This window comes from Microtus oregoni, unplaced genomic scaffold, assembly GCF_018167655.1.
Source record: "Microtus oregoni isolate MIOR12 unplaced genomic scaffold, Mior012 000013F_ref0000133, whole genome shotgun sequence".
NCBI classification, from domain to species: Eukaryota; Metazoa; Chordata; class Mammalia; order Rodentia; family Cricetidae; genus Microtus; species Microtus oregoni.
In genome coordinates this window covers 26,434,895-26,460,399 of record NW_024543072.1, presented here as the reverse complement: position 1 = coordinate 26,460,399, position 25,505 = coordinate 26,434,895, and the positions used below count along the sequence as shown (strand labels likewise).

Genomic DNA, 25,505 nt, shown 5'->3' with positions numbered 1-25,505 from the left:
CTCCACAACACTGTGGCATATGACAGCATCCACAGGGGAAGCAGCATGGAAGAATCGATTCTTTTTGCCAATAGTCAGAATATCTTTTAAATATCAGGTATGAAACGTTTTCAGACCACCAGATGCTTATATAATTTTGAAAAAAAATCAATTTTATGGAACTGCTACACGTAGTTTCATGTTTGCTAATGCCTGGTTATATTCTTGTAGAAGGAAAGGACTTAGAGATCTGATAATGCCCTTTTTTGAAATTCAGGAAACAAAACGGGACCCAGACAGGACTGAATGGAAAATGTCTGGCGGGACACAAATGAATAGCCTACGACGTTACCATGCCATTGTGGGTGACATGTTCTAAAGTGGCCATATCGAATGCGGAACACAAAAGACTTAACATGCTTTATTGTTGTAAACAAAGGCATTCGGTTAAATGAAAGTTCCATCAAAGGATTAATAACTGAATTCAAGTGGGCACAAAGTAAAGGGTTATATACTTTCTGTGGTTTCAGTAATAGCTAATCTAATAATGGCAAATGGAGGGTTATTGTTGATTCCTTTGCCTCTGGTTCATAAATTAGATAAAGCAACCTGGCAGTTACAGTACTTTAGAATTTTATTCGACTAAGTGATTTCCAAGCTATCTTAAAATATAACCGAGTCATGACTTGAATGGCTGCTGAATTGCACCTGCCTTCATGTCACCACGTTCAAACTTTTCACGGGTGTGAGGTGAAACCTTCCTGTTAACTAAAAACAACTCCATGAAACATAGCTTCTGTCTACAGGGCCGAGCCATTTAGACAGCAAATGTCATTGATGCAGTATTATGTGATGCTCTGTTTCATCAGGGCCAAGCTTGTAAAATACAAACTGTAAGGGCAGTCAAGTGTTATTTATTTCCTCTGAATCAGAACTCGGGAACAGTAGAATTTCTCTGCTTTATGATTTCTCATAGCACGTTTCCCATTTCTCCCCGACAGTTTATTGATCTGGAATGCTAAAGCGGTTTCTTTTCCAACTGAAGAGCACACAGAGCCCATGACCAAGGTTCCTTAGGATGTGTCGGATGTGTCTCCCAGGGACAATGAAAGGAACATCTTATCAGTCAGCCGAGGTGCCCTAGTGTGAGCCAAGGCGTTGTACTTGAAAGCATACACCAGTTCAATCTCAAACCTTTGGATAACAGCACCATCCTGGGCCTGTGCAGTTGGAGCTGAGGCTCAACTCCTGCGGTGGGGACCAGGCGGACTGCCCCCTCAGAAACCGCCTGCTTTCCCATACTTTCCCCCTGTGCCCTGATATGGTTACTTTCAATTATCATAAAAGCCCAACAAGAAAAGCATCCCTCCCGTTGTATCGCATGTACATCTTAAGAATCTGCGAGTTGTTTTGTGTGGCGGATGAGGATTGCACGCTGAAGCAACCAGTTCCGCCTGTCAGCCCTTGAGAACCTACAGCCATGAGGTACAATCATGATGACATTACTAGAGAAGTGGGTCAAATGTATGGTCACTGGAAAACAGAACGTCAGTCAGTCTTTCTACTTCAGTGATTTGATGTGGTGATGCTTAAAACACACTCGGAGAGAAAGAAAGAAGAGAAAAGAGTCCCCACCAACACAAATGAAAACACTGCTCAAATGCCCTTCCCATGCACCCCTGAGCAGGCTTTCTGGTCTCCAGTCAGTGATTCCAGAAGCATTACTGGCATCAAGGACGAGCCAGACAGGGAACCAGGAAGAGAATGTTGAAGACAGACACAGCCTCTGCCTTAGCTTAGCTCACAAGCAAAGGAAAAGGACAAGCATTGACGTATACCTGAGATTGATGTAAAATAACATGTGATGTAATAACTTGAAGTACAGGACCCAAAAGAGCGTAAGAAGCTAAAAACCAAATAAGTCATGTGGGTCAGAAAAGGTTTTCCTGTCAGAAGGACATTCGAGCCGAGACCAGGTAAAAAATGAAGAGAAGGCGACTTTCCCCTTAGAACGTTTCCTTTCAAAAATCCAGTGAGATAAAGTCAGGAAAACGAGGTAAGAAACAAGCCAGTAAATGAAACCGTGTGGTCCTTCACTGGGGGAGTTATCATTTCCTGTTGTTAAAACTAGCCTAAAAAATTAATTAAACAATTTAGATGTCAGTATAACTCTGTCCTGTCCTGTCACATAAAATCAAAAGCTAATCACAAACATAATTCCTCATTGATCTATATAGGTTAGGTAGGTTTTATTTTTAAAAATCTAATTTATCTTGACTGCACAGATTAAAATCCACAGGTTATTTTTAAAAACATGTTTTGACAGCAGAGAAAGTCGCAGCACATAGAATACCAAGAGCAGAAAAATGTGTTCAGAGTACAAGTCCATGAAAATTAACACAAGCAGTGGTAAATATAATTCACCAAAAAATAGAGACTGTGCTAGAATTTCAAGTGTTATGTAATATATATTTATATCAAAGTATCACATGGTACCCTATTAAACATAAAATCTTAAGCATTAATTAAAATCTTGAATTTAAGTAAGTAAATGAACAAAATGACTGCAACCATCCACATGCCACGATAGGTAGAAATGAAGAAGAAAAATGTTCTTTGGTTTCATATTTGGTTTTGAAAATTCTGACTTTCTCTTGCAGAAAGCTGTTTTAGATTATAATCCATGTCTTTCACAGTGCACAACTTTCTTCCACGGGATCTACAAACTGGAATGGAGAGGGAAACCAAACATATTCATGAGTGTGCCTGCCCTTTCTGCTAAACCCCAGAGTGTGCCGTTTGGATTATTTTCTTTCCTAACTCAAAACCCGTTCTCATAATCCAAAATCAATTTAAAATAATTGTATTAGCATAACCAAGGGTTGAGTCTGGACCTAAAATTTCAATGTCTGAGTTGAGCTAACATAGGAGAGGTTTTTATTTAATGTCCGTTGTTGTAGGTATTACAGCTTGTATTAGCCCGCCTATTGGGGCGTGGCCTCTCTTACTATATGGGGGGAGAGGGGCTGAGCGTGCATGCACCCATTCTCTCTCGTTCCCCTTGCTCCGTGCCCGGTCAGCTGTTCCTTTGGGTTGCATGATTCAACCGGTCAAGCAGAGAATTCTGATTTGTGAGTTTACCCCTTAATAAATGCCTATTTCTAAAAAAATAAAGAGGGAAAATTGGATGATGGGCTAATAGATTGGTATTTTATTGTTTCTGGACAAGTAGATTCTAATATGTTGATACAAAGTTTCTTGCCTTTGAAAATGGTCTGTCAGTTAAGTTAGGCCTGAGCCAAAGTTGGTTGCTTCAACATTGCAAATGAGACTTTGGGTGATTGCCCAGGTAGCCGGTTGTCTCTGTCATCTGTTGCACATTTTGGAAGTAGCTTGACTGTATTTCCTGTTTACCCAAGTAATATTGTTTCCCTTCTTAGATCTTGAATGGGGTTGAAGACTATATAAATGTAGTTACTTTCCTACTTGGCCAAGTTATTTATTATACAAGACTTAATCTAGTTAGAATAGGATATTTGTTCTTATTGTATATGATTTTGTATTAGGCTTAAAACTCTCTTATTTAAAGAAAAAGGGGAGGTGCTGTAGGAAGTATTACAGCTTGTATTAGCCCACCTACTGGGGCGTGGCCTCTCTTACTATTTACGGAGGTGGGGAGCTGAGCATGCACCCCTTCTCTCTTGTTCCCTTGCTCGTGCCTGGATGGCTACTCCTTTGGGTCGCATGATTCAACCGGTCAAGCGGAGAATTCTGATTTGTGAGTTTACCCCTTAATAAATGCCTATTTCTTATTTCTGAGCTAGTGTGAGATTTCTTTGAAGCGTCTGACCGCCATAACTCCCAGTACAGTCTGTAGTTATTAACTGCCAGAAATGGCTTCAGCAGGTGCTTTAAATGAAGACTTTCCAGCTGCTGTGTAGAAACACATGATGCCATGAGGATCAAAGAATCCCACCCCAATACGCAGCTTTAATACAGGGAAAGGGACTTTAAAAATCAGCAGGTTTGTCTTCGATACAAGGAAGTAGTACCCCGGGCCAGAGGCTGGAAAGGGAGGTGATTTGGAACAAACAGAATCACACTAATCCACGCCACTTTTCTTGCCAGTAAATTCCCTCAACCCCAAGTCCCTTTACCCTGCCATACTGTCACCATTTTCTGCTCTTCGTCCAAGCTTGTTTGGAAATATTCGCCCCAACTACATCTCTAGAACTGGGTTTCTTTATGAGGTCCCGACTTTATCGAAACATTGAATAAGATGGCACGCTTGTTCAGCCTCACCTCTTCCTGCTGTCCTCCCTGGAGCTCCATCAGGAGGGCATAGTTTAGGAAAAACAGAAGCCAAACTTCTCAAAAGAGAAAAAAATCAACAGCAGTACCATACAAAGGGGAGGGAGTGGCTTTTTAAACCTCATATGAGGGACCTGGATATTCTGCCTGGAGTAAACCAAGGGAGACATGAAAAGTGTCTTTATCTACTCAATGGGTCATCCAGCCTTTCTGTCTGAGTGGGGGCTTTCTCTCGGCAAGGCCCTGTGAGACGCAATGCAGGGACAACGCCAAGGGACAGAGCCAGATCCTTAGCACGTTGAATTGAAAAGAATTTGGATGTTCCTCAGCTGCTCCACAGACAGCTGTGTGAGCAGACTCGGAAGCCAGCTCTGGAGTCAAAGCCTGAAGCCAGGTGAATAGAGGCGCTGGAGCCCGCTAACACGTAGACACATACATAAAACACACATCATGTCTTTTGTCTGTGCTGGGCCCAACCAAAATCCCTTTCAATCTCATGTCACAGTTCCTGAAATTCTAGAGTTTGGGAACTCCCACAACAACAAAATGACCACCAAAGTTCCATCCGGCATTAGCATTTTCCATTTCTGAGGAATTCAGAAGTGTGCAGACTGGCCATCAAAGAAATGTTCATGATAAAGAACCATCCTTACAGGATTCAAAGATGCTCCCCCAGAAAAAGCAGATAGGACCAGACCTCCACAGAAGACTAGAAAGTTCCCAATGAAATGAGTAGCTTCCATCCACATTGCCATTTTGGGTATGGATGGTAAACTACAGTTCTGAAACTGTTCTAATTAGAAGAAACTGGTTGACGTGTGCCCAGAATTCTTTCTATCCCGGTCTTACACATGCATGGGAACCTGTCGTCTGAAAGGAATATCATTTAAAAAAAATAATCTGAAAGTTCTTAGCTATGTTTACTGATCAGATTTAAATAAGTACCAGAGAGTGCTTTTTATATGCAGTATTTTTAACAGCCGTTAATTAGTTGGGCAAATATTTCCTAAGCATTTCTTATGTGCTGGGTCCTCTACTAGAGAGCGAAGTCCACTGGCCAACCTAGCCCTTCTGCTCTAGACTGAGAAAAGGGGAACAGATGCCATCTGCATGTTGTAAAGAGGAGCAAAGGGAGAGAATATAGAGTGGGTCACAGAGGAGGATCTGGGGGGCTCACAAAGGAAGTAGTGCTGGATACTAGACATGCAGAACCACCTAAGGGGGACTACATGGGCGGAACAAAGCCCAACCGGATACCCATTTAGGGACATGTCCTTACCCCTTCACCCTTCACCCTTCATCTGGCATAGTGCTGAATAATGGAAGACCATACTTTGGAACAAGGTTGTGGGGTGCCCTTTGGGTGACTGTCTTAGTTAAGGTTTCTATTGCTGTGAAGAGGCACCAAGACCATGGCAACTCTTATATAGAAAACATTTAAATGAGGTGACTCGCTTATGGTTTCAGAGGTTCAGTCCATTGTCGTATTGATGGGGAGCATGGCAGCATCCAAGCAGACATGGTACTGGAAGTGACAGCCCTACATCTTGTAGGCGACTGAAACATGGGTGGTATCATGAGCATAGGAAACCTCAAAGCCCACCCACACAGGGACACACTTCCCCCAACAAGCCCATATCCATGCCAACAAAGCCACACCTCCTAAATACATACAAACTCTCACAAGGAGCAAGAAGGAAATCCAAGGTTTAAGTTCGTCTTTAGAGATGCAAGACGGAACAGATGTCAAAACAGGCGACTTACTACACTCTGTGAGATGAACTTCCTCAGAAGGCCCCGAGCCTACAACTTCCTGTCCTGCTTCATTTCTATGGCTCCTGGGAGGAGAAAAAGGGCTTGGCTCATGACTCAGACTAGAATATGAGAGTGCCTACTAATGTAAGAGCATAACCCCCCCTGGAGATTTTTCTCTCCTTAGGAGTTCCAGAATTCCTCAGACATTGCCAAACACACACTGGGTGTTGTTAGATGTGGAAGTGTGCAGGAGCCCAGGCAGCAGGATAGGAAATGAAGACACAGCTGCCTGTGCCTCTTAGTGGAACAGCCGCAGGGCCAGAATACTATGGTTCACTTGGGCCCAGTCTGGCTGGAAAGACACGGGTTTCAAATAAGGCTAGACAGGAGAACAGAAAAATAAAACTATGGAATGGTCACATAATGGAACATTATACAGCAGTCACGTCAAATAACGCAACGCACAGAACCATGTGTATTTCTCATTGCTCTCTGTACAAGGAAGGAAGGGAAATAATGTCTATTCTTTTCCCAGTGTGTGCTTAGAAAACACTGAGAAGATATCAAAGGAAGCTATTTTTCTTAGTGCCTCCCCGAGAGAAGAGACCAGAGGCTAGGTTGTAGGAAGAGCAACAGAAAAGAGACTTCAGGTGAAAGACTCTTTTTAATGTTTGAGTTAATAAATAGGTTACACACACACACACACACACACACACACACGCATGCACGCAAGCGTGCACACACACCAGAATGCTATCCTCCTTAATCTCACTAAGAATTAAGAACTAACTGGCAGACGGTGGGAGTGCAAAGCAGCACATCCTCCAAGGCCCTGCAGTGACAGGCATCTCCAGCACCGGGTCCAAGTATGGACCTGGATGCCCATCACAAAGACTACTTCCAAGGCAGCACACGGATAATCTTAGTTTCTCTGCATATGAACATGTCTAACGAAACCAGAAAGACAGACATCAGAACCAGAACAGGGATTCCCTCCGAGTGGCAGGACCACAGGTGAGATCATTCCTACAGTGAGCATGTCACCGCTGCGGTGAGAGATAAATGGAGAGAAATGTGTTCCTTTCTGTTCCACCGCAGACTACCAGTTCCCGGAACAGAGGGCATGTGACACTCATCCCTCTCTTCTGTCACCTCTTCCTCGCTCCCTGCATATAGCTGCTAGCTATCCCAAGACTACCAGAAAGGGGCAAGAGAGCACTGCAGACACTCCCTCGCGTCTCTGGCTGGCCGAGCAGATACCTGTTTCTAGATTTTTTCTTATGTTTGTTTCAGCCGATCTAAACTAAGTTTTCTGTTGCTTGCAGCTGTAGGCATTCTGCCACACTTAATGCATCATATATATGTATATATTATGGTAACATTTTTAACTAGCAATATTCACTAATCCACTATTAATAAATAAACCATGGTAGCAGATTAACATATTAAATAATATATGATTTCTTTAGGCTGAACAACCAATCCAGCATGTTTATTTTGATCAACCAGCAGAGCCTGGAGAGTGATGTGGCTAATTGTCCTACCACCCTCAGGCTTTACAGCTCTCTTCTGAAGTTCCAGCAAACCAGGGCTCAGGGAAAAACACTGTTAAAAGGATTCTAAGTCTATAAATGAGGCCTACCTGCAGGAAAAGGGGGCACATAATCCTGAAACTTACAATGTGGCCCAGAATCTCCATTTCTAGGAATGCATCCTAAGAAAAAGACCATGGATGATGACATTTACATGCAAACAGTCTTCATTAGTATGTACCAGAAAGAACGAAAAGAAAAAAAAAGATGGAGGAAACCTAAAAGCTTAATAATTTGGAAAGGTTAAAAAATAATGTTGTGTTCGAACAAAGATGTACTTTGGAAACAATAAGGAAATGTCAATCACCCAGTTCACTGATGAGTGAAAGGTGACCCGTCTACATATGAAGCATGAAGAAGAAACAAGTGTAGCTGAGCGGTTTCAAAGAAGGAAAGGCGCTAACTGAAAGCATCAGCGATGCCAGATAAAGGTAAAACACCAATACCATCTTATTTAGAGAGCATTTCTACAGGTAAAAACATCGAAAATAAGTCTACTTTCTTATGCGTTAAGTAAAATGAGTTAGTTAGCAAGTCAGTTTAACAGCAAAGTATTATAGAATATTCTGCGCCTTCTGACCAAAATGTTGGCCTCATAGACGCCAACTTTGTCTAATGTGTGCCCATAGACTTAATGGAGTTAGCAAGAAACAATTTATTTTTGTGTTTTAAAAATAGACTGATGCCAACAGCTGCAAGCTAGGCTACAAAGAATGACAGAGAAATTCGATGTTTACTAGGGAATCAGCATTACATAAATGCAGTATGTTTCTTTAATTCCATAAATACCGTTTTGATGTTGCCAATTTGAGAAAAACATTGACATTTCCTTAAATAAGTCTGTTCTACATTGAAGTTTGCCCTCTTGTTTGAAACTGAACGATCCTGAAAACAATGAGAATGAATGTTGACACGCTGTGTCTCCGAGGAAGAGCAAGTCCGTTTCTAGGCCCGTCCCTCCCCATCAGACTTCATCAGACAGAGAGAGCAGCTAGCAGGCAGGTCACCCTTCTGATGGCATCTGCTGGAAGAGATCAAGCTCTCTATTCACATGGCCTGGAGGCCCAGCACTGGCCAGCTGAACATCCTGGGCATGTACTCAATTTCTCAGGGGCTTTCCTTGTCTCTCCTGTGAAGTCGTGGTAACCAGCGCCTCTGACTCAGAGTCACTACAAGGACGACATGAGACAACATACAAAGGTCTTGTGTTCATGCCTGGCACACGGTAATCTGGTAAAAGGAAGGGGCCCTAATTCATCGTCTATGCTTATGTGGAGACAGCTGGGAACTTTAGACTGTATGGAGGCCTCGACATTCTGCTTAAGAATTAACATTGGGTCTTGATTCCCTGTGCTGTATTGACACATTTATTCCACAGAACACAAAATAAATGAGACCTTTAGGACAAGTATCTTGGACCATATGTCTTGTTTTTTTCCAGTTCTTTCATATTTAAAGTATTTTGATTAATAATAAAATAATTCCCCAAATGATTGCTAACATGTATTTGGTGCCTGCTGCAATCCAGGAAGCACCCTATGCGGTTTCATATGTTTTCTTATGTGATCCTCATACTAACCAGTGAGGTGGTGTGTCCTACTATGATCATTTTCAGATGAGGAAATTGATGTATGAAGAGACACAAAAGTGCTATCAAAATACAAAAGTTGTCTGCAACAACATACCGCATACATGACATATAACAATCTATATTAATGTTTTCTCATACAATAACAGCAATTACAACATCACTGTATTATCAATAAATCCTATGCTCTGCCCAATACAGCACTTGATGCTACAACGCTTTCCAGAAACATTTTCCCTTGTCTACAACACCCTCGTTCTCTCCTCGTGTGGTAAGGCAGCTAAGGGCTCACGTGGGGTACCAAAGACCCAGATCTACCTAGCCCAAAGTCAGCTGTCTTACCCTTCTGCAGACCATGAGGAAAGAGCTCATTCAAGCCCAGAACTTCTCTACCCATGTCCCTGCATGTTGGAGAGTGATGGGATTTCAGGATGATCTGTTCCAAACCCTGGCTTCACTATAATGGAAAGTGAGGTCCAACAAAGGGAAGACATGCGTGCCCAGCGAGAGCCAGAGCTGGACCCCCAAGGCCTCCCAATGGCCTCTGCTCTTTGGTGGCCGAGAAATGCTCGCCCGTGGTGAGTTTGTGTCCTTGGTCACTAGGAAAGCAAAGACAGGTCTGGCTACAGGCCCAGTGAGAGCTGCAGTGTGTGCTCACTGTCCCCTGAGACTATGAGATGTGTTTCCAGGTGCCTTCAGAGCTGGCCAGAGTGCAGAGAATCTGCAGCCAAGACAAGCAGCACCAAGACCTTGGGTGATCCATCTGGATCCCAGCTCCAGTGCCCTTCTCCTGCCACAGATCCAAGATCAAGGTAGAAGTGTTGGCTCGGTTCCAGGGTCTCTTTCTTAGACAGACACAGTATCCCCAGCTCCTGCAGACATTGTTTGAATCAGCATAACACCTGAGTTTTTAAATGGAATGCACATCTTTCTTACTTATGTAGTCGATAAAAATAGCTTGCATCATAGAGAATTTTTTTAATAGCGGTCTGAGAGAGCTGAATTAAAAATGCATCCAGCATTATGTAATCCTTGAAAGATAACAGTTGTTTACTCTGCTTTGATTTCTAAGCTTTCGCTTTGATGACAAATATTAATATTTATCATTTTTCTGGTACTGGACTAATGAGAATCTTAAGTGTTTATGAGCAGGCATTTAAATATTACAGTCCTGCAGATGTGTTTATTCTGATTTATATTCCTGTCTCTTGCATCAACCAGCATCTGTTTTTTATGCTGAATCCTAGGTGGTGTTCATTGACATTTTCAGTAAATTCTACATGCCCAGCACTGATGGTCTCTTTATTTATTGGACAATAAAGTGAGTGTGAAATTTTACCAACTAACACTGCGCTAGGAGCACAGCTGACCTATGATTTTCAATGTGAAGAGTGACAGGCATGTAACTATTAACCAGCAACTCTAGTCAGACAGGTTGAATAATCCACATTCTATATCAGGCAGATTTTGCTGAGTGCTGTGTCAGGCACTTCCTATGGTTCCACCTACATCCATCCCTTTGGTACTCACGACACCTAAGCTTAGTGGTCTTATCATCTCAGTTTACAAAAATATTACACAGCTCAGAGAGGTTGAGTTCTTTGCTCAAAACAGCACAGTAAATGAGAAACAAAGTCAGAAGTCAATCTTTAGAGCATGGTGACAGAGACATGTCTTAAGAGTCCCACATCGTCAGGCCAGCATTGTGAAAATTCCTGTTATCTGCTCAGCATAAATAATCCATCTGCCAGGATCAACAACCCTGACTTTCAGATCTTGATGGTAAGAGCGAGGCATAAATCATGCATTTGTCTATGCATGGAGACAGAGGATAAACAGGACAGCAGTGGTTACCCTCAAGGAGCTAGAGAGCAAAGACAGACAGTATTCATATCATAAGCCAGTTCTGACCCCTGACACGGGAAGGGAGCGGGGCTGTGCAAGTTCAGAGAAATAGCAGGAACGACTCCTTACCCCTGTGCACCATGCAGGTAAAAATCGATTGACCAGAGAAATAATTCACAACAACACAGACGGAAAGCACAGACATAAACTGGGGCGATGTAAAGTTCAACAATAAACTGAAGTTTAAGGACCAGCGGTGAGGAGATGGTCACGGGAGAATAGGCACTACTTTTGACATCTATAGCACTTGCATTCTGGAGCAGATAGAGGTTCTCGTTAAGACACAGGTAAAATAAAGGCTGGTTTTTGCTTGTGTGTTTGGGAGTGTTTGTTTGTTTGTTTGTTTTGGGTTGGTTGGTTGGTTTCTTGCTTGCTTGGTTTTTTTTTTGTTTGCTTGTTTGTTTTGTTGCTGTTTGTTTGTTCGTTTAAGTCTAGTGTAGAAGCTCAGTAAGTAAAATACAAGGACCTAGCTCAGAAGAGAGTGAGGTCAATATGATGATGCTGATTCCGTCCATGACACCACTTAGTCACTCATCCACCTTAGAAGTAGTTTTCCAAATGTTCAAATAAGGACGTGGGAGCTGTGAAGCTCTTTTCCCAGTGTGTCTTGGAGCCATGATGAAAACAACATCTTGGTTCTTCGGTCAGAAGATCCTGAGCTCTTCCCTTCACCCTGCGTTTCCCCTTCGACTGCATCCCTCCCACAAGGCTCTTTTCATGATTTTGTGGCCATACGGAAGAGAAACCAAACAGGAGGGACATACATGTGCTACCCCATCAGGAGCAGAAACAGGTGGAGCAGACACTAAGCAGAGGCAGGTGGAGGAAGTGAAAGCGCCCTGGTTGTACATATGGAGCTTAACATTCAATAGTGTGTTCACAGAAGAGCAGCCTGTGGAGATGGGAGGCAGTATACATCATCACTAGGAACAAAACTGATGTCCTAGCAACAAGGAAGGAGAAGGAGTCTAGGAGAACATGCTAGATGGAGAAGATGTGGACGATGAAGAAGACCCAGACATCAAGAATCCAGTTCCAGCTTCAGCACTGAAGTCCAGGTACCATTTCCCAAACTCGATGCTTCCTTCTCAGGACCTAGAAAGCCTGGGCTTATGAGCGACCTTATCTAGTCTATCTAGTCAACCCTGACAGTCTCTACTAACCACAGATGTCACCTTCAAGCATGGCATACCTTAACAACCAATAAAGCTGTTCCTCCTGCTAAGAACACCATTCTACAAGCTGATCATATGGCCGGCTCCATTGCATCCTTTATGTGAGTCTCTATTCAATATCCCCAGGTAATTTATCTAAAGGGGAGACCCAAGCCCCCTTTCATCACAGTACTGTGCACCTGCCCTTCTTGGACTTGAGGTCTTTTAATCACATTTTCTGAGTGCTTATTTCCCGGTTCGGCCACAACTCTCTATCCATACCTAGCACAGTATATCACACACAGAAGTTACACAACATTCTTAAGGAGTTCCCATTAAAACATACATTTTAAGGATGGGGAAATAGAGCCTGAGCCAAGTAACCAGTTCAGACTCATGCAGCTGGTGATTATTAAGGTCTATGTTTAGGTTTAATGTATCTGAATACTTGAGCTCAAAAGAGTAAATTTGTAAAATATTTTAATAATTACATTTATCAGGTGCTTACTATACAAATGATGTTGTAAAAAATTAATGTTTTATTAGCTATTTTTGCATCACTAAGAAAAGGCCTGGCAAACAACATAAGGGAGGAAGACTCACTCCGGCCCATGTTTTCAGAGCATTGTGATAGGGAAGACTTAGCAGAACATCTCAGGCCACAGGGGCGAAGTGTGTGCTTTGCTTCCAGCAGGCAGGAAGCAAAGAATGATGCCATAACCAGGGGCAAGATTCCTACTGGCAATATCCTTCTTCCTGAAGGCTCCACACCTTCCCAAACTAGTGCAACAAACTAATAAACAGGCATTCAAAACATAAGGCTGTGGAGACATCTTAGGTTTGGACCACAATTACCACCAAATTCAGACCTACTAATAAAGAGTATACCATTCCATCCATCTTATTGAGAATACCTACAAATTGAAACAACTTGCTCAATAGTTCTTAAATATATATATATATATATATATATATATATATATATATATGCACATATATGTGTGTGTGTATATATATACATATACATACACACATACAGAGAGAGAGATTAATAGATAGCCAGATACATTAGATTTGTGAATTATAAACAATTCTTCCTCATACCATTAAAACAGAATGATAAACTCATACAAGTCATAAAGACTAAAACTTTGTTATTTCAAGTGAGGACCACGGAGTTCATCATGAGCAAAACCATGGAGTTTGCTGAAAACGCAGATGCTTCTGGCCTCCCTGGGACCCATGCATTTGGCTCCAGCCAGCCCTTGACCCACAGGAGTTGGGCCCAGCTGTTCCATCTGCACTAGGAAGCCAAGCCCAGCCAATTCCTCTCGGCCAGGGAAACCTTGGCCTCCTGCCTACTGGAAGTTCAGGAGGCCAAAGGGAGCCTAAGCTTGGAGGAAGCTTTATCCCTGCTCCACAGAGCCAAGAGGGGGCCTCAGCTGCAGATTTATCTGTGGGCATTGGCTAATAAGGCTGCCTGACCTTTCTTTTACCCCCCCTAAGCCAGAAGAACTTTGCAACTAGGATGTTAAGGTGCAGTAGTCACCTGCTGGTCTTATGCCTCCCGTATCATTAACCCTCTGCTCAAAGTATCCCCATCTCCATGTAAACAGACCACCTCTGTATTCAGACCCAAGAGCTGTGCACACAAGCAGTCCTTCCCTACTTCTTTTGAGCCAACCTCTTCTCAGAGCTGGGAATATGTCCCTTGCCTGGCCCATCCCAGCATGCCTGATTCTGGGGACGGGAAGAGCTCTAAGTGGTAGGCTCATTACCCAAGCTGGAACACCTTCAATCTATATTAATTATTTGGATATTATGCTCAAGTAGATATATTTCAGCTAATAAAAACTGAGACTCTAAGTTTGATGGTAAAATCTGAAAACCTTAAAATACGTTATATCTGGCATGTCTTATAATATGGTTAGAAGTTGAAGTTAGCCTGATCATAGTGGCCATATTTTTTTTTTCATATTTTAACCTATGTGGACTGCTTTCTAAGCAACAGTTTGCGTGTGGGATACAACTTAGATGACCTAGATCCTATGTGATTCAGAAGGGCTTGGTATCTCTCTCTGGCAGTCAGATTTTAGACGCGGTTACTAACACCTGAGAGACACTATTTTATAAATGGAAATTTGTAATTTGCCTCACAGTTCTGGAGACTTAGTAGAGCACTTGGCTCAGCAGTTCTGCGCCTCTGGTGAGGCAGAACAACACTCACATGGGTGTGTGGGCAGAGGAGGCTGGTCGCATGGTAGCGACCAGCAAGCAAAGACAGAGAGAGGGAGTGAGGCCAGATAGGCCCTTCCTTAAAAGGCACACCTCTGATGTCCTGCCCCTCCAGCTAGGCCCCACCTCCTAAAGTTCGCAGTACTTCCTAGTAACATTACCAAAAGAAGAGTCTATCAAAAGATAAGACCATTGATTAGGTCAGAGCCCTCAAGACCCTCCCTTCCCTGAAGCTCATTAGTTGGTAACCAGTCCCGTAGTACAGGGGCCTTTGGGAAAAATCTGTCACATCCAAACCAGAGGCGCACCTTAGCTTCCGCTCTCCTAGATGATAACCACTCATTTCTCTACCATGCCTCCACGTGATTAAACGTGCTGGTGACTACGCGTTAAATCAGACCATCCAGAGAGCAAGCCCAGCTCAGTGAGAGGAGACCTCCTCTTTCGTATGATACGGAAGGAGAGAAGCATGTTCCTTTCTGCTCTGCTCAGTCTCCCTACTGCTGCTATTCATATAAATTCTTTTGTTTCCTTCACCCTTCTGTCCTCTGTGTCCTCCCCCCACCTCCTCGCTGTGGGCTCAGCCCTGGGAAGGTGAACTGGAACTGCCCAGTGCTCCAGGGTTGACATAGCCTTTATTTCAGCAGGTCCCATCTCTTCCCTCTACCTGTCCCAAGGGCTTTGCTTCTGTCTATAAAATCCTGCTGCCATGGTTTACACAGCTCCTGATAACAAGGGGGAAAATATCCTTTGGGTAATGCAGAATCTGAGGACAAAGCCAAAGTTTTATTGTTGTTTTATTTTGGTGGGTTTTTTTTTTTTCCAAACTGAAAGACATGGGAAAGAGACTTCAAGCCTTGCAGAAAATGAAAATTTTGTTCTTACCACATACCACAAACTTCACTGATTAAATGACTACAGGCTGTAATCTCCTCTAACTAAAATACGCATGCATTAAACCTCATAGGGAGTACTGACACCTCAACATTATCTATGATGGTTTTTAACTCCAGTAACTGTGAGTCTGAGAAACTGCGAAATACATTGAATTTTAATAGAATTCTGATTGCTAATAGAAATAGGCAAACCTGAAAGAGGGAGGAGGGGGGATTGCTAACAAACACACAAAAGACCTTACCTATCTTTACTTTCCAGAATAGTCAACCATACCTTCTGTGAACTTTCTTAGCACTGACTCAATGTTCTCTTATTCATACTTAATTCATCATTAAAAGGAAACACAGGCCATGACTCTAAAAATGTCATGACTCTTCAGTATGCAATGTTTTAACTGCTAAGCCCAATGGCAACAATCTTCTTCCAGCATTTTCTCTTCCTCTCTATGGTGTCAACATAGCAGGAAAACAAAGCTACCACTTTGTGAAATAATCACCCACTGAGTAGACACTCCAGAAATGCTGCCGAATAACGTGCTGTTGGCTAATATACATTCAGGCCAGGAATACTCCGAGCCGCTTGAAAAGGTTTTAAATATAAATATTCAAACATAAGTTTGTGCATTTTCTATGGGGAAAAAGGCTTTTAAAAAGAGAGTTCTGGCAGTGATCAGAACCTGTCTGCCCCATACACACCACCTTAGAAGAGTGGCTACCTGTGCGATGGTAGTTTATCAGCTGCCCAGGAAGGGAGGGCTCTTTCAACACCTCCCCAGCTAGCTGAAAGCAGGGCGTACATTCTCTTTGTGACAGAGACGTGTTTGTAAAGATGTGCCCCTCTCCCGACCAAAAAGAGCATGACTATGTGCACAGCAAGCCTTCATTTCCCATCCATTTCTATAGGCGCCTCCTCCTAACTCACCCTGCCACCCACCTCTCCTCCTAAAGCACCTCTCCCTCTGTTCTATCTGCACAGGGCATGCAAGCACCAGCCTACCTCCTCTTCTCTAAAGTCTTCCACATGCATACCTAATAAAAAGCTCCCCCTTTGCCATCTCCCCTTTGTACGCCTAACTTTTAGGGCCCTAGAAGCAAGACCTAAGAGGGTAGAAGAAGTTTTCTTCCTCTTCATATAGATAATTCAGAAAATAAAAGGTATCTAATCAAATTATCTTAATTAATCTGCCAGTGGAAAATGGGAGTAATTATTTAAGAAAAGGAACCAGACTTTTGGAGAGGCGGCTCTGAGGAAGCCATGCATTTTGGACAACTGCACTAGAAACAAAGAATGTGACTAGTAAGAGCGGCTGGTACTTTCCCTGAATGGCCCTTTAGACCTCTGTACAACCTTCCCACAGCTTCTGAAAATTTCTTCTAAACATAATTGCAATGAGTTGGTTGTTTCTTGTTGCCAGTTATTTAGAATGAAGCAAACTAAATACGAGGAAGAGAACCCCAACCTGGAAGTCCCCATGAGGAGAATCATGACTGGGATAAGCAAGGCTAGAGACACAAAGAGGGGCAGGGAGGGAGGCATAGCAGAGCGTGAAATGAGGACATGGCCCAGGGTACCACCACCTGTACTTACTCATTAATTCCAGGAGCGCTTTGGATGAGACATCTCATGCCTTTCACCCCCCAGGGCTTCAAATGCTACTTTCCGCATATCTTGCTCCATAACTATGACATTGGAATCACTTGAGAAACTTCCAAAAGAAAATGCCAACCCTGCCTCCTTTGCCAATCTGACTGGATCCATCTGCATGAGAACAGCCAATCCCGGGTGGGGATGGGGGACTCTAAGGTAGCTAGACAGCCCTGAAAACCACATATTGGAAAGCAATCCAAACATATTAATATTGTAGAAAGGGAGAAATTTCCATTTCAATGCCTCAAAGTCCCTTCTTAATAACGGAGCTTTGACTTGAACATGGTATGTTAAGGACCTTGGGTTTTCTCATTGAATCCGAAGAGGCTCCACTATGGTCTGAAATCCCTCTCTGCCCTCGGTGGGATGCACAAATATCAGAAACAAGGTTTTATTGTCAACTTTCCTCCTTCTCTCCTGAAGCAGGTTATAAAATCTAGGAAGGATTTTCAACCTTCCCATGAAACAGGTCATAAAACGCTCATGAGAAATAACCTCCCTCTACCTGGAGGAAGGACACATCCGTATCTAAAGAAAGGGGTCATGGTGAAGAATCCGATCTAACAGGCCCTCCGTTTCCTTTGGGGTACTGACATCATATCACACTGTTTTTATTATGACTCAATCTACTTCATCAACCCTGGCATAAAAATACATAGGTTTATGGTCTTCAACTCATCATTACTTCATAAGGACCCATGTATCGTAAAACTTACAGTGTACAAAATTGTAACTTTTGATAGTTTTTCACCAGTCTTTTGTTCGGGGAGTGGGGAGGTAGGGGGACTCCCTTGGCCATGAGTCCAGGATGAACAAAGGAAAGATATTTCAATTCTGCTGCACGAATAATATTTAAATCGATACAAATGGTTGGAGAACCTCCAGACATGGTATGTGCCAGGGGAGCTAAAACAATAAGGTTAAAGATAATATTCCATCCAATGTTCAGTTTATGATAAGCAAGGAAGCATGAAACAAAATGCACCAAGCTGTGATTTTATTTATTTATTTTTGGTTAATTGACTCTTTTCTAGTGTCTTACTTGGTAAACTTACAAGTCACTATATGACCCAGGCTGGCTTTGAATTCATGATCTTCCTGCCTCTACCTGCTGAGGACTGAGACTACCAGTGCTTGGCTTATGGGGCTTTTATTTTATTTTGTTTTGTTTGTTCGTTTGGTTGATTGGTTGGTTTTGTTTGCTTGTTTGGTTTGGCTTTTTTTTTTTCTTTTGAGACAGGGTTTCTCTGTGTAATATGTAACAGATATAGCTATCTTGCAACTAGCTCTTGTAGACCAGGCTGGCCTCGAACTCACAGCAATCTGCTTACCTCTGCCTCTTGAGTGTGCTGGGATTAAATACATCCACCTCACAGCTTATATTTTTTTATTACTGTGAATAATAATAACAAAATGAAAAGTTACCATATACTGAAGACAGCTACCAGTTAAACATTTTCTATGGGTCATGTGGAAACTGAGGCTGAGAGAAACTGTAATACTTTACCCTGAGTCAACCAGAGGGTGGGACCAAGATTAAAAACCAAAGCCCTTTGTTCTTTTGGTCTTTGATGAGGTAAATAAGAAAGACCTCCACAAGAGCCTATGCTGGAATACTCAGTCCCCAGTTGGTGAACCTGGGAAGGATTAGGAGGCGTGGCTTGTTGGAGGAGATGTGTCCCTGGGAGTGGGCTTTGAGGTTTCCAATCCCAGTCTTCTTTCTCTGCCTCTTGACTGCAGACCTAGATGTGAGCTCTTAGCTGGTCCGGCTGCCTTTGCTCTGCTGTTGTGGACCCTAGGCCTACGAAACTCTAAGCTCAATTGAATGCTTTCTTTCACAAGCTGCCTTGCTCATAGTGCTTTGTCACAGCAATAGAACAGTGACTGAGACGGGGTCCCTCCTCTCACCTACTCTCATCCCAGCTCTCCCAAACCACCTAAGAACTGCCTGAATCCTTTCTCTGCGGAATACAAGTCATGAAGCAGTAGCAAGAGCCTATTAGACAGACTAGTCTTCTGGTCTGTGCTTATCTACCAAATTGAAGGACAAAGGCACACGCCAATGTCCAAAAACCACAGATCTATGTATATCAGCCCTTCAAGGCTCAAGGAACATCGCAGCAGAGGGCGTTATGGGAAGAATGAATGCTACACAGGAAGATGTCAGCTTGATAAAACATGGCTGTTACACTAATGAACTCATGGGATTACCTCCACATGACTGACATAAGATGACAAGATTGGGCCCATCAGCAGCATGTCTGCAGGAACACGTGAGGGGTTCATAAGACCTCACCTCTCCTTGGACAACTTTCGGAAATTAACGTTTGCTATGGGGTGAGGTGTCATTTTCCTCTATGGTAAAGCCAGATAAACTGCCAATGCTCTAATAAATACCCCTCATTCACACTCATGCAACTAGCCATAATTAAACACAATAACGCCTCTCTCTCTGACCAAAAGTTCATCATATATGAAATTGTCAGGAGGAAGCAGCAAGCACATTTGTAGATATTTTTTTCTACATTAATTACTGCCTGACACTGATTTTCCTTACCCATTGGATCTATACTTTTAAAACTATGCAAACATTTCATTCCTCACTTGAGACTGGTAGGTGATTTCCCAAATTCCCTTGGAATAAATTTCAAGACTCTCGCAGAGGCTGGACAGTGTAGAACATTATTGTCCTTGTTTTCTTTTTATTGCGGTGATGAACAACACAGAGATGAAAGCGTTGATTTTCTCTTAAGGGTTCCAGTCCTTCACGGGAGGGCAGGAACTGAGGCAGAGTCCTTAGGGGGATTATGCTTACTGGCCTGCTTCTTGTGGCTTGTTCAGCTTTTTTCCTTATAACAGAGGATCACATGTCCAGGGTTGATACCACCCACAGTGGGCTGGGTCTCATACGTCAATTGTTAATCAAAACAATGCCTCCACAGACCAACCACAGGCCAATCTGATGGAGGCAAGTTCCCAGCTAAGGTTTCCTCTCCCTGGCTCACACTGGTTGTGTCCAGGAGACAGAAACGAAGCAGCACAGCCGTCTGTGTTGGTCTGTGCATCCTCACCTTGTCAGCTTCCGTAGTCAGTGGACATCACGCTTGGGTACCCAGACCTCCATTCCACTCCCCAAATCCCGGCACTTTCCTTCTTCCCTCTAGAATATCCACCACTCACCACCATGGCTACCTTCCGATGTATACATTCATAGCTCTCTACAATTGCTACGTAGCAGAGGGCCTAGGGGACCCAGGAGCACACGTTCTGCGTGTGTTCAGTGTTTAGGACCCTAGAGACCTTTCCTTTGTCCACTTAGTCCTTCCTTCTTCGTTTGGCCGTGATCCTCATTTCTGGTCCTCCTTCTCTATCACTGAATAACAGATAATGATGTCTTTATCAGCACCATCAACTTTAGCAACAAGCCACCAGCTGCTGCCCCGGAATTACTCACCAGCTGGAGGACAGTTGCCTCTGCTGAACCCTGAGGACCCTGGCACGGGTTTTCCTCCTTTTCACAGGTAGACAAAAGGCCTCACTGACACAAACCAGCTGCTCCTCAGTCTAAATTTAATATCTGCATGGAGCCATGGGTCAGGCTTCTCAGCAGGAGATTCTCACATGCAGTCTTTGCCATCTCCCTGCCCGTAAGAATACCACTGCAATGACAAGACGGGTTTTCAAGAGCGATAAAAATATTGTACTTTACGTATGATGGCCCGCCTTTCCTCCTTTAAGAGGATAAATAAAAAAATTATTTTGCTTTCACATATCAAGTTTACATAGACAATGACAAACTAAGACATCTTATTTATCTATTTACTGCAGGCTCCTGGGAGCCTGGGAAGCATGCTCAGAGTTAGAAACTCTCTTCTTATCTTCACCCCATTAGGCAAAAATGCAGAGATGACACAAGCCTCACAGAAGCCTCAGAGAAAGAGCTGGGATTTAAATCCCAGGACGCCACGTGACTGAGATGCCGTGAGATGTGTTGCTTTAATCTGGATGCCGTTTCATCTGAGAAGTCAAAGACACGGACATGCCCACATACAACCCTTTGGAAGATGACCTCGGAGGCTGAGATGTCTCTCTGCCGTGTTCACGTTGAAAGTAACATAACCTACATCTAATCTTTCAAAGCTGCGTTTCTACCTTAGAAGAGACAAGCGAGATTGAAAAATGCCCGGGGAGCAGAGCTCAGGGGTGCTAATGAATGCAAATCCACAGACCTGCTCTCGTATTCTAGTGGTCAGCCCTGCGGGGTGGCGCAGGACCAGCCTACCACTGGGGAGGGTGCTGGAGGCCACGCAGAAGGCTGGGAAGAGCTTCGTGCATAGCAAGTTGCTCTGAGTATTGAGTCAGTGATTTTCAAGGCTGTGATGTCATTCTCTAATTATCCAGAAATCATCTCTCACACGGGAAAAGGTGAGAGGTGCTTGCTTACATATCTGTGAATACATAACTGAAGGGCCCGTGTGTCTTCTCGAACCAAAGTTCTGGGAAACACACACAGCTTTGGACATTTCTAGTACCTCATACAGAGCGTCTGTGATCTCTGTGAAGGTAAACACAGCACCAAACACTAGGTCTCTCCTCTCCGGAGGAACAAAGGAGCACTGGCAACCAAGTCAAAACTAATAGAAATGGAACACAGCGAAGCTGCTTGTTAAGATGAGAATACGGAAACGTCCCTAACACACGCCACCAGATGTTTGCAGGAGGGATGTGGAGTAGGGACATGAAGAGGAGGCCAGCAGGCCTCTGGCGAATCAGCCCTGTGAAGCCTCAGGAAACCCTCTCTTTGACCCAAGGCGTGAGAAGAAGACTGCTGGCCCACTTCTCTACAGAATGAAAACGACAGGGATGATTCCTGAGAACATCCAGCTCTAGCCCACGGGGCACCTGTCATTTAAAGAGCCTTTGCACCTGAAGAGATGAGCACATCTTTATATGTTTAAAATGTTTCTCGGGATTTGTTGAATTGATGAAATTGGACAACTTTAGTCATGAGAAAAAAAGACTTTACTTCAACTGGCCCTAGTCTCGGGCCTCTAAAGAACAAATCTTGGGAACACGGAGGATGGCATTATCCAGATAGCTATACATTTACTGTGCCTTCTAGCTTATTGCTTTTACAAGTAAGATTCTGGGGAGTAGTTTCCTCTCTGTCTTAAACCAACAACGTGACCCCAGGCAAATGGCTCTGCCTCAGGGACCAGCTTCCTCATCACTGAAATAAAGACGCACTCAAGCTATATATAGCTACAGTTTTTGAAACCTCTACTGCCAGCAACTGTTCTGAACTCCTTGCCGTGGACATTAAAAAGCTCAAAAGGTTTTGCAACACTAGCATTTAGTGTCTAATTACAGAAGTGCCATTGTGCAATTGAAAGGTTTTGTATTCTATACTCCAACAGGCCAGAGTCTCAGAATGCATTCTGTGAGGTAGGTTCTTTTGCTAGGAAGAAACAAACTAGCAAACAGAAGGCGCTACAAACCCAGAACTTATATTTTTTTTTAAAAAAAAAAATTCTACCATATAGCTCTAAAGGAATTTAAATTATAAATGAATCTATAGCACAATTTTGCTACTGCTATGAAACCATGACAGCCATCTCGGCCATCTTCTCAAGCTTTTTATTATGGAAGACACAGAATTATTTGAAGACCATGTAAACATGCATTAACAAAAACTCCATACCTAATACTTTGCATAGCATATGCAATCAGAGGGGGAGAAAAAGACATGGGCGTATCTTCTCTAACCCTTTACCTTTAGCCCCATCTTAATTAAGCAGATGGATAAAGAAAGCAGCCATGAAGGGAGGGCATTTGGGAGTCGTAGTTCTACGGGACTGGACTACCTCTTGGGGATCCTGAGAGTGAGACTTCAACTCCCAGAAGACATCTCTCCAGGCCAAATGGAACGTTGGGTACTAAAGTGCCAGGCCAGTAGGGTACACGGGGCAGGACTACAAATCCCAGAAGCCTCCGCAGCCCAAGAGGCAGGTCTTGGGTCATAAAATGGAGCCAGAAAAAAAAAAAAGAGCTTTCAGTTGCAATCCGCTTAAGCACAGGTTTGAGCTGAGCTGCACCTGGCAGTCCAGGCCTCGCCCTAGTTATGCCCGAAACAACCACGGGGTATTTTCAGCACAATTCTGAAAGACCGAAAATAAGCCCTTTTCCAATGACAAACTTTCGCAAGCCTGGCCTCAAGGTCGACTACAGCTCTAGGCAGCTTCTCTGGGCCACTAGAGCAGGGAGCTGATTTTTATCCACGTGAGGACCGCTGGGCGGGTGGTCCAGAGTCCCAGGGCAGAGACAAACCCGCCTCCTTCCTTCTACCTACGTTTACAGCTTCCAGGTCCCCGCGTGTGAAACCCAAATTAAAATGCACGAACCTGTTAAGGTCCGACGAGTGACGCGTTCTCGCGCCACGGGGAACGGATGGGAGTTTGTCGGCTTTTCTTTATTTTGCTTACACACTTATCAAAGGCAAATTCTTTCCCGAAACTTTGTGCTCGGTGTGCCCGGCTCTGCTGCTGCCCTGGCACCGGTTCAGACCTTTGGGGACTCTAAAGCTAGGTTATCTGTTTAACCCAGACCTGTTTGGGTCTGAGGTCCCTGACACTTTTCTACGGTACTGACACTTGTCTACGGGACTGACAAACTATTAGCCAACTACACCTCGAGAACTCGCTGGCGCGACCCCGTGCCTCAGTTTACCCCGAGGGTCTTGCAGGTGCTGGCCTGGCCCCGCCCCGCCGGCCGCAGAGGTACGCGCGTGGGAACCCAGCCCGCGCCCCACGTTCTCTTCCACTTGGGCTCGCTTCCCGGGCCCCTACCTTCCAAGATCTTGGCGGCTGGAATGAAAGGCAGAGGGCGGGAGCGCCGCCTGAGTGGGTGCCCACTGGGGTGGACCGGGAAGCTGAGGGGGGGAACGATTCGGCTGCGGGGCCAAACGGGACGGACTACAATCCCCACAGCGCCCCGCGGCAGGGGCGGGATCCAATATGGCTTCCCGCCTGGAGACAGGAGCGGGGACCAATCGATGAGGAGCACGAGCTTACGACCTGCCAATCGGAAGCCAAAGGGCAGTGACGCCGAGTCTTGGAGTAGATTGTCTAAGGTGACACTCCCTTTTGAAAGGAGATTTTTGTCATAAATCACACAATCTTTGGCTTTTTCCAAATGAGAAAAAGAAACATGATTATTTTTCTCTTGAAATGAAAGCCTGCCCTGTACGTTTGCTTTCTTTCCTTTCAGAGCTGATCTAACGGTGCTGCGTCTCCTTTCCCCCACCTTGGCTCCTTCTTGTTTGCTTAAGACTTTTGTATTTCTCCCAGAACACATTCCCGAGGCCCCCAAAGCCCTACTTGATCCATCATACTGCTCCCTTTGTCCTCCCCTGACATCCTGTCAAAATCACAGCACAACCTTCCCATGCCTTTCCCCCGTCTTAATCCTCCGCCCTTGCAATATTTTCAACTAGGCTCTCACCAGCGAACACTGCAAGTTACTTATTGGTGCCATTTATTGTCTTACTGCTCCACCAGGATACTTGAAGAAGTAGATTTTTATTTGGCTGTCGTATTTCTTACACCTAGGGGAACGACACAACGAGTCAAACATAGTAAATAAGTTTTGAATAATTGAGTGATATCTAGATATGACCTTCTCTTCTACCTCTCGCTCATATCCATTCAACTCATCTCTGATCACCACGGGTCTTTTATGCCTGCTCTTTTTCATTTTTATTCAGTCATTTCCTCAGTGTATTCTTTACCAGATGCCGCATGAATGGCGGAGAAATCGTTGACTTAGCCGATTCTAAACCTAAACATATTCCGGGTCTAATAATGGATGAGAGAAACAACTTAATTTCCCAATGAATGCAGTTGCATATTGTGGAGTGACTATATGGTTGCCACATGATCATGCAGCTCCTTAGCAGGGAGTACAATCTTCTTTCCTTCTTCTTAGAAATGCTCCTTCCACCAGGCAGTGGTGGCGCATACCTTTAATCCCAGCACTTGGGAGGCAGAGGCAGACAGATCTCTGTGAATTCGAGGCCAGCTTGGTCTACAAAAGCTAGTTCCAGGACAGGCTCTCCAAAGCTACAGAGAAACCCTGTCTCAAAAATCTAAAAAAAGAAAAAAAGAAAGAAAGAAAGAAAGAGAAATGCCCCTTTCTCTTTCTTCCATTCTCTCCCAGATCTGAGTATGAGAAAAGAAAGATATTTGCTAGTCTTTAATGTTTCTAAACAAGGAGCAGTAATGATATGTCGCTGTTTTCTGTGGCACAGCACCCTTCCCCTTGCCGTTCTTTCATGACTAGCAGGAGGTTGTGCGAGTCTCAGAAGTTTGGACTTGCAGAGTAGCAAGGTGTGCGTAAAGCATCCTGGTAAGAAATACTGATGTCCTTGGAAACTACTTTGGGAGA

At 43.8% G+C, this 25,505-nt stretch overlaps 1 protein-coding gene across 3 annotated transcripts in view; it reads right to left on the bottom strand.

The window, feature by feature from the left end:
* The window catches only part of Fhit (fragile histidine triad diadenosine triphosphatase), a 1,425,825-nt gene extending 1,401,799 nt beyond the window's left edge, over positions 1-24,026 (bottom strand). For all 3 annotated transcript variants that reach the window (XM_041662668.1, XM_041662665.1, XM_041662664.1), the window contains exon 1: positions 23,909-24,026. The gene's annotated coding sequence lies outside the window, so the exon portion shown is untranslated. The remainder of the gene's footprint in view (positions 1-23,908) is intronic.
* Between the last annotated feature and the right edge of the window lie 1,479 nt (positions 24,027-25,505).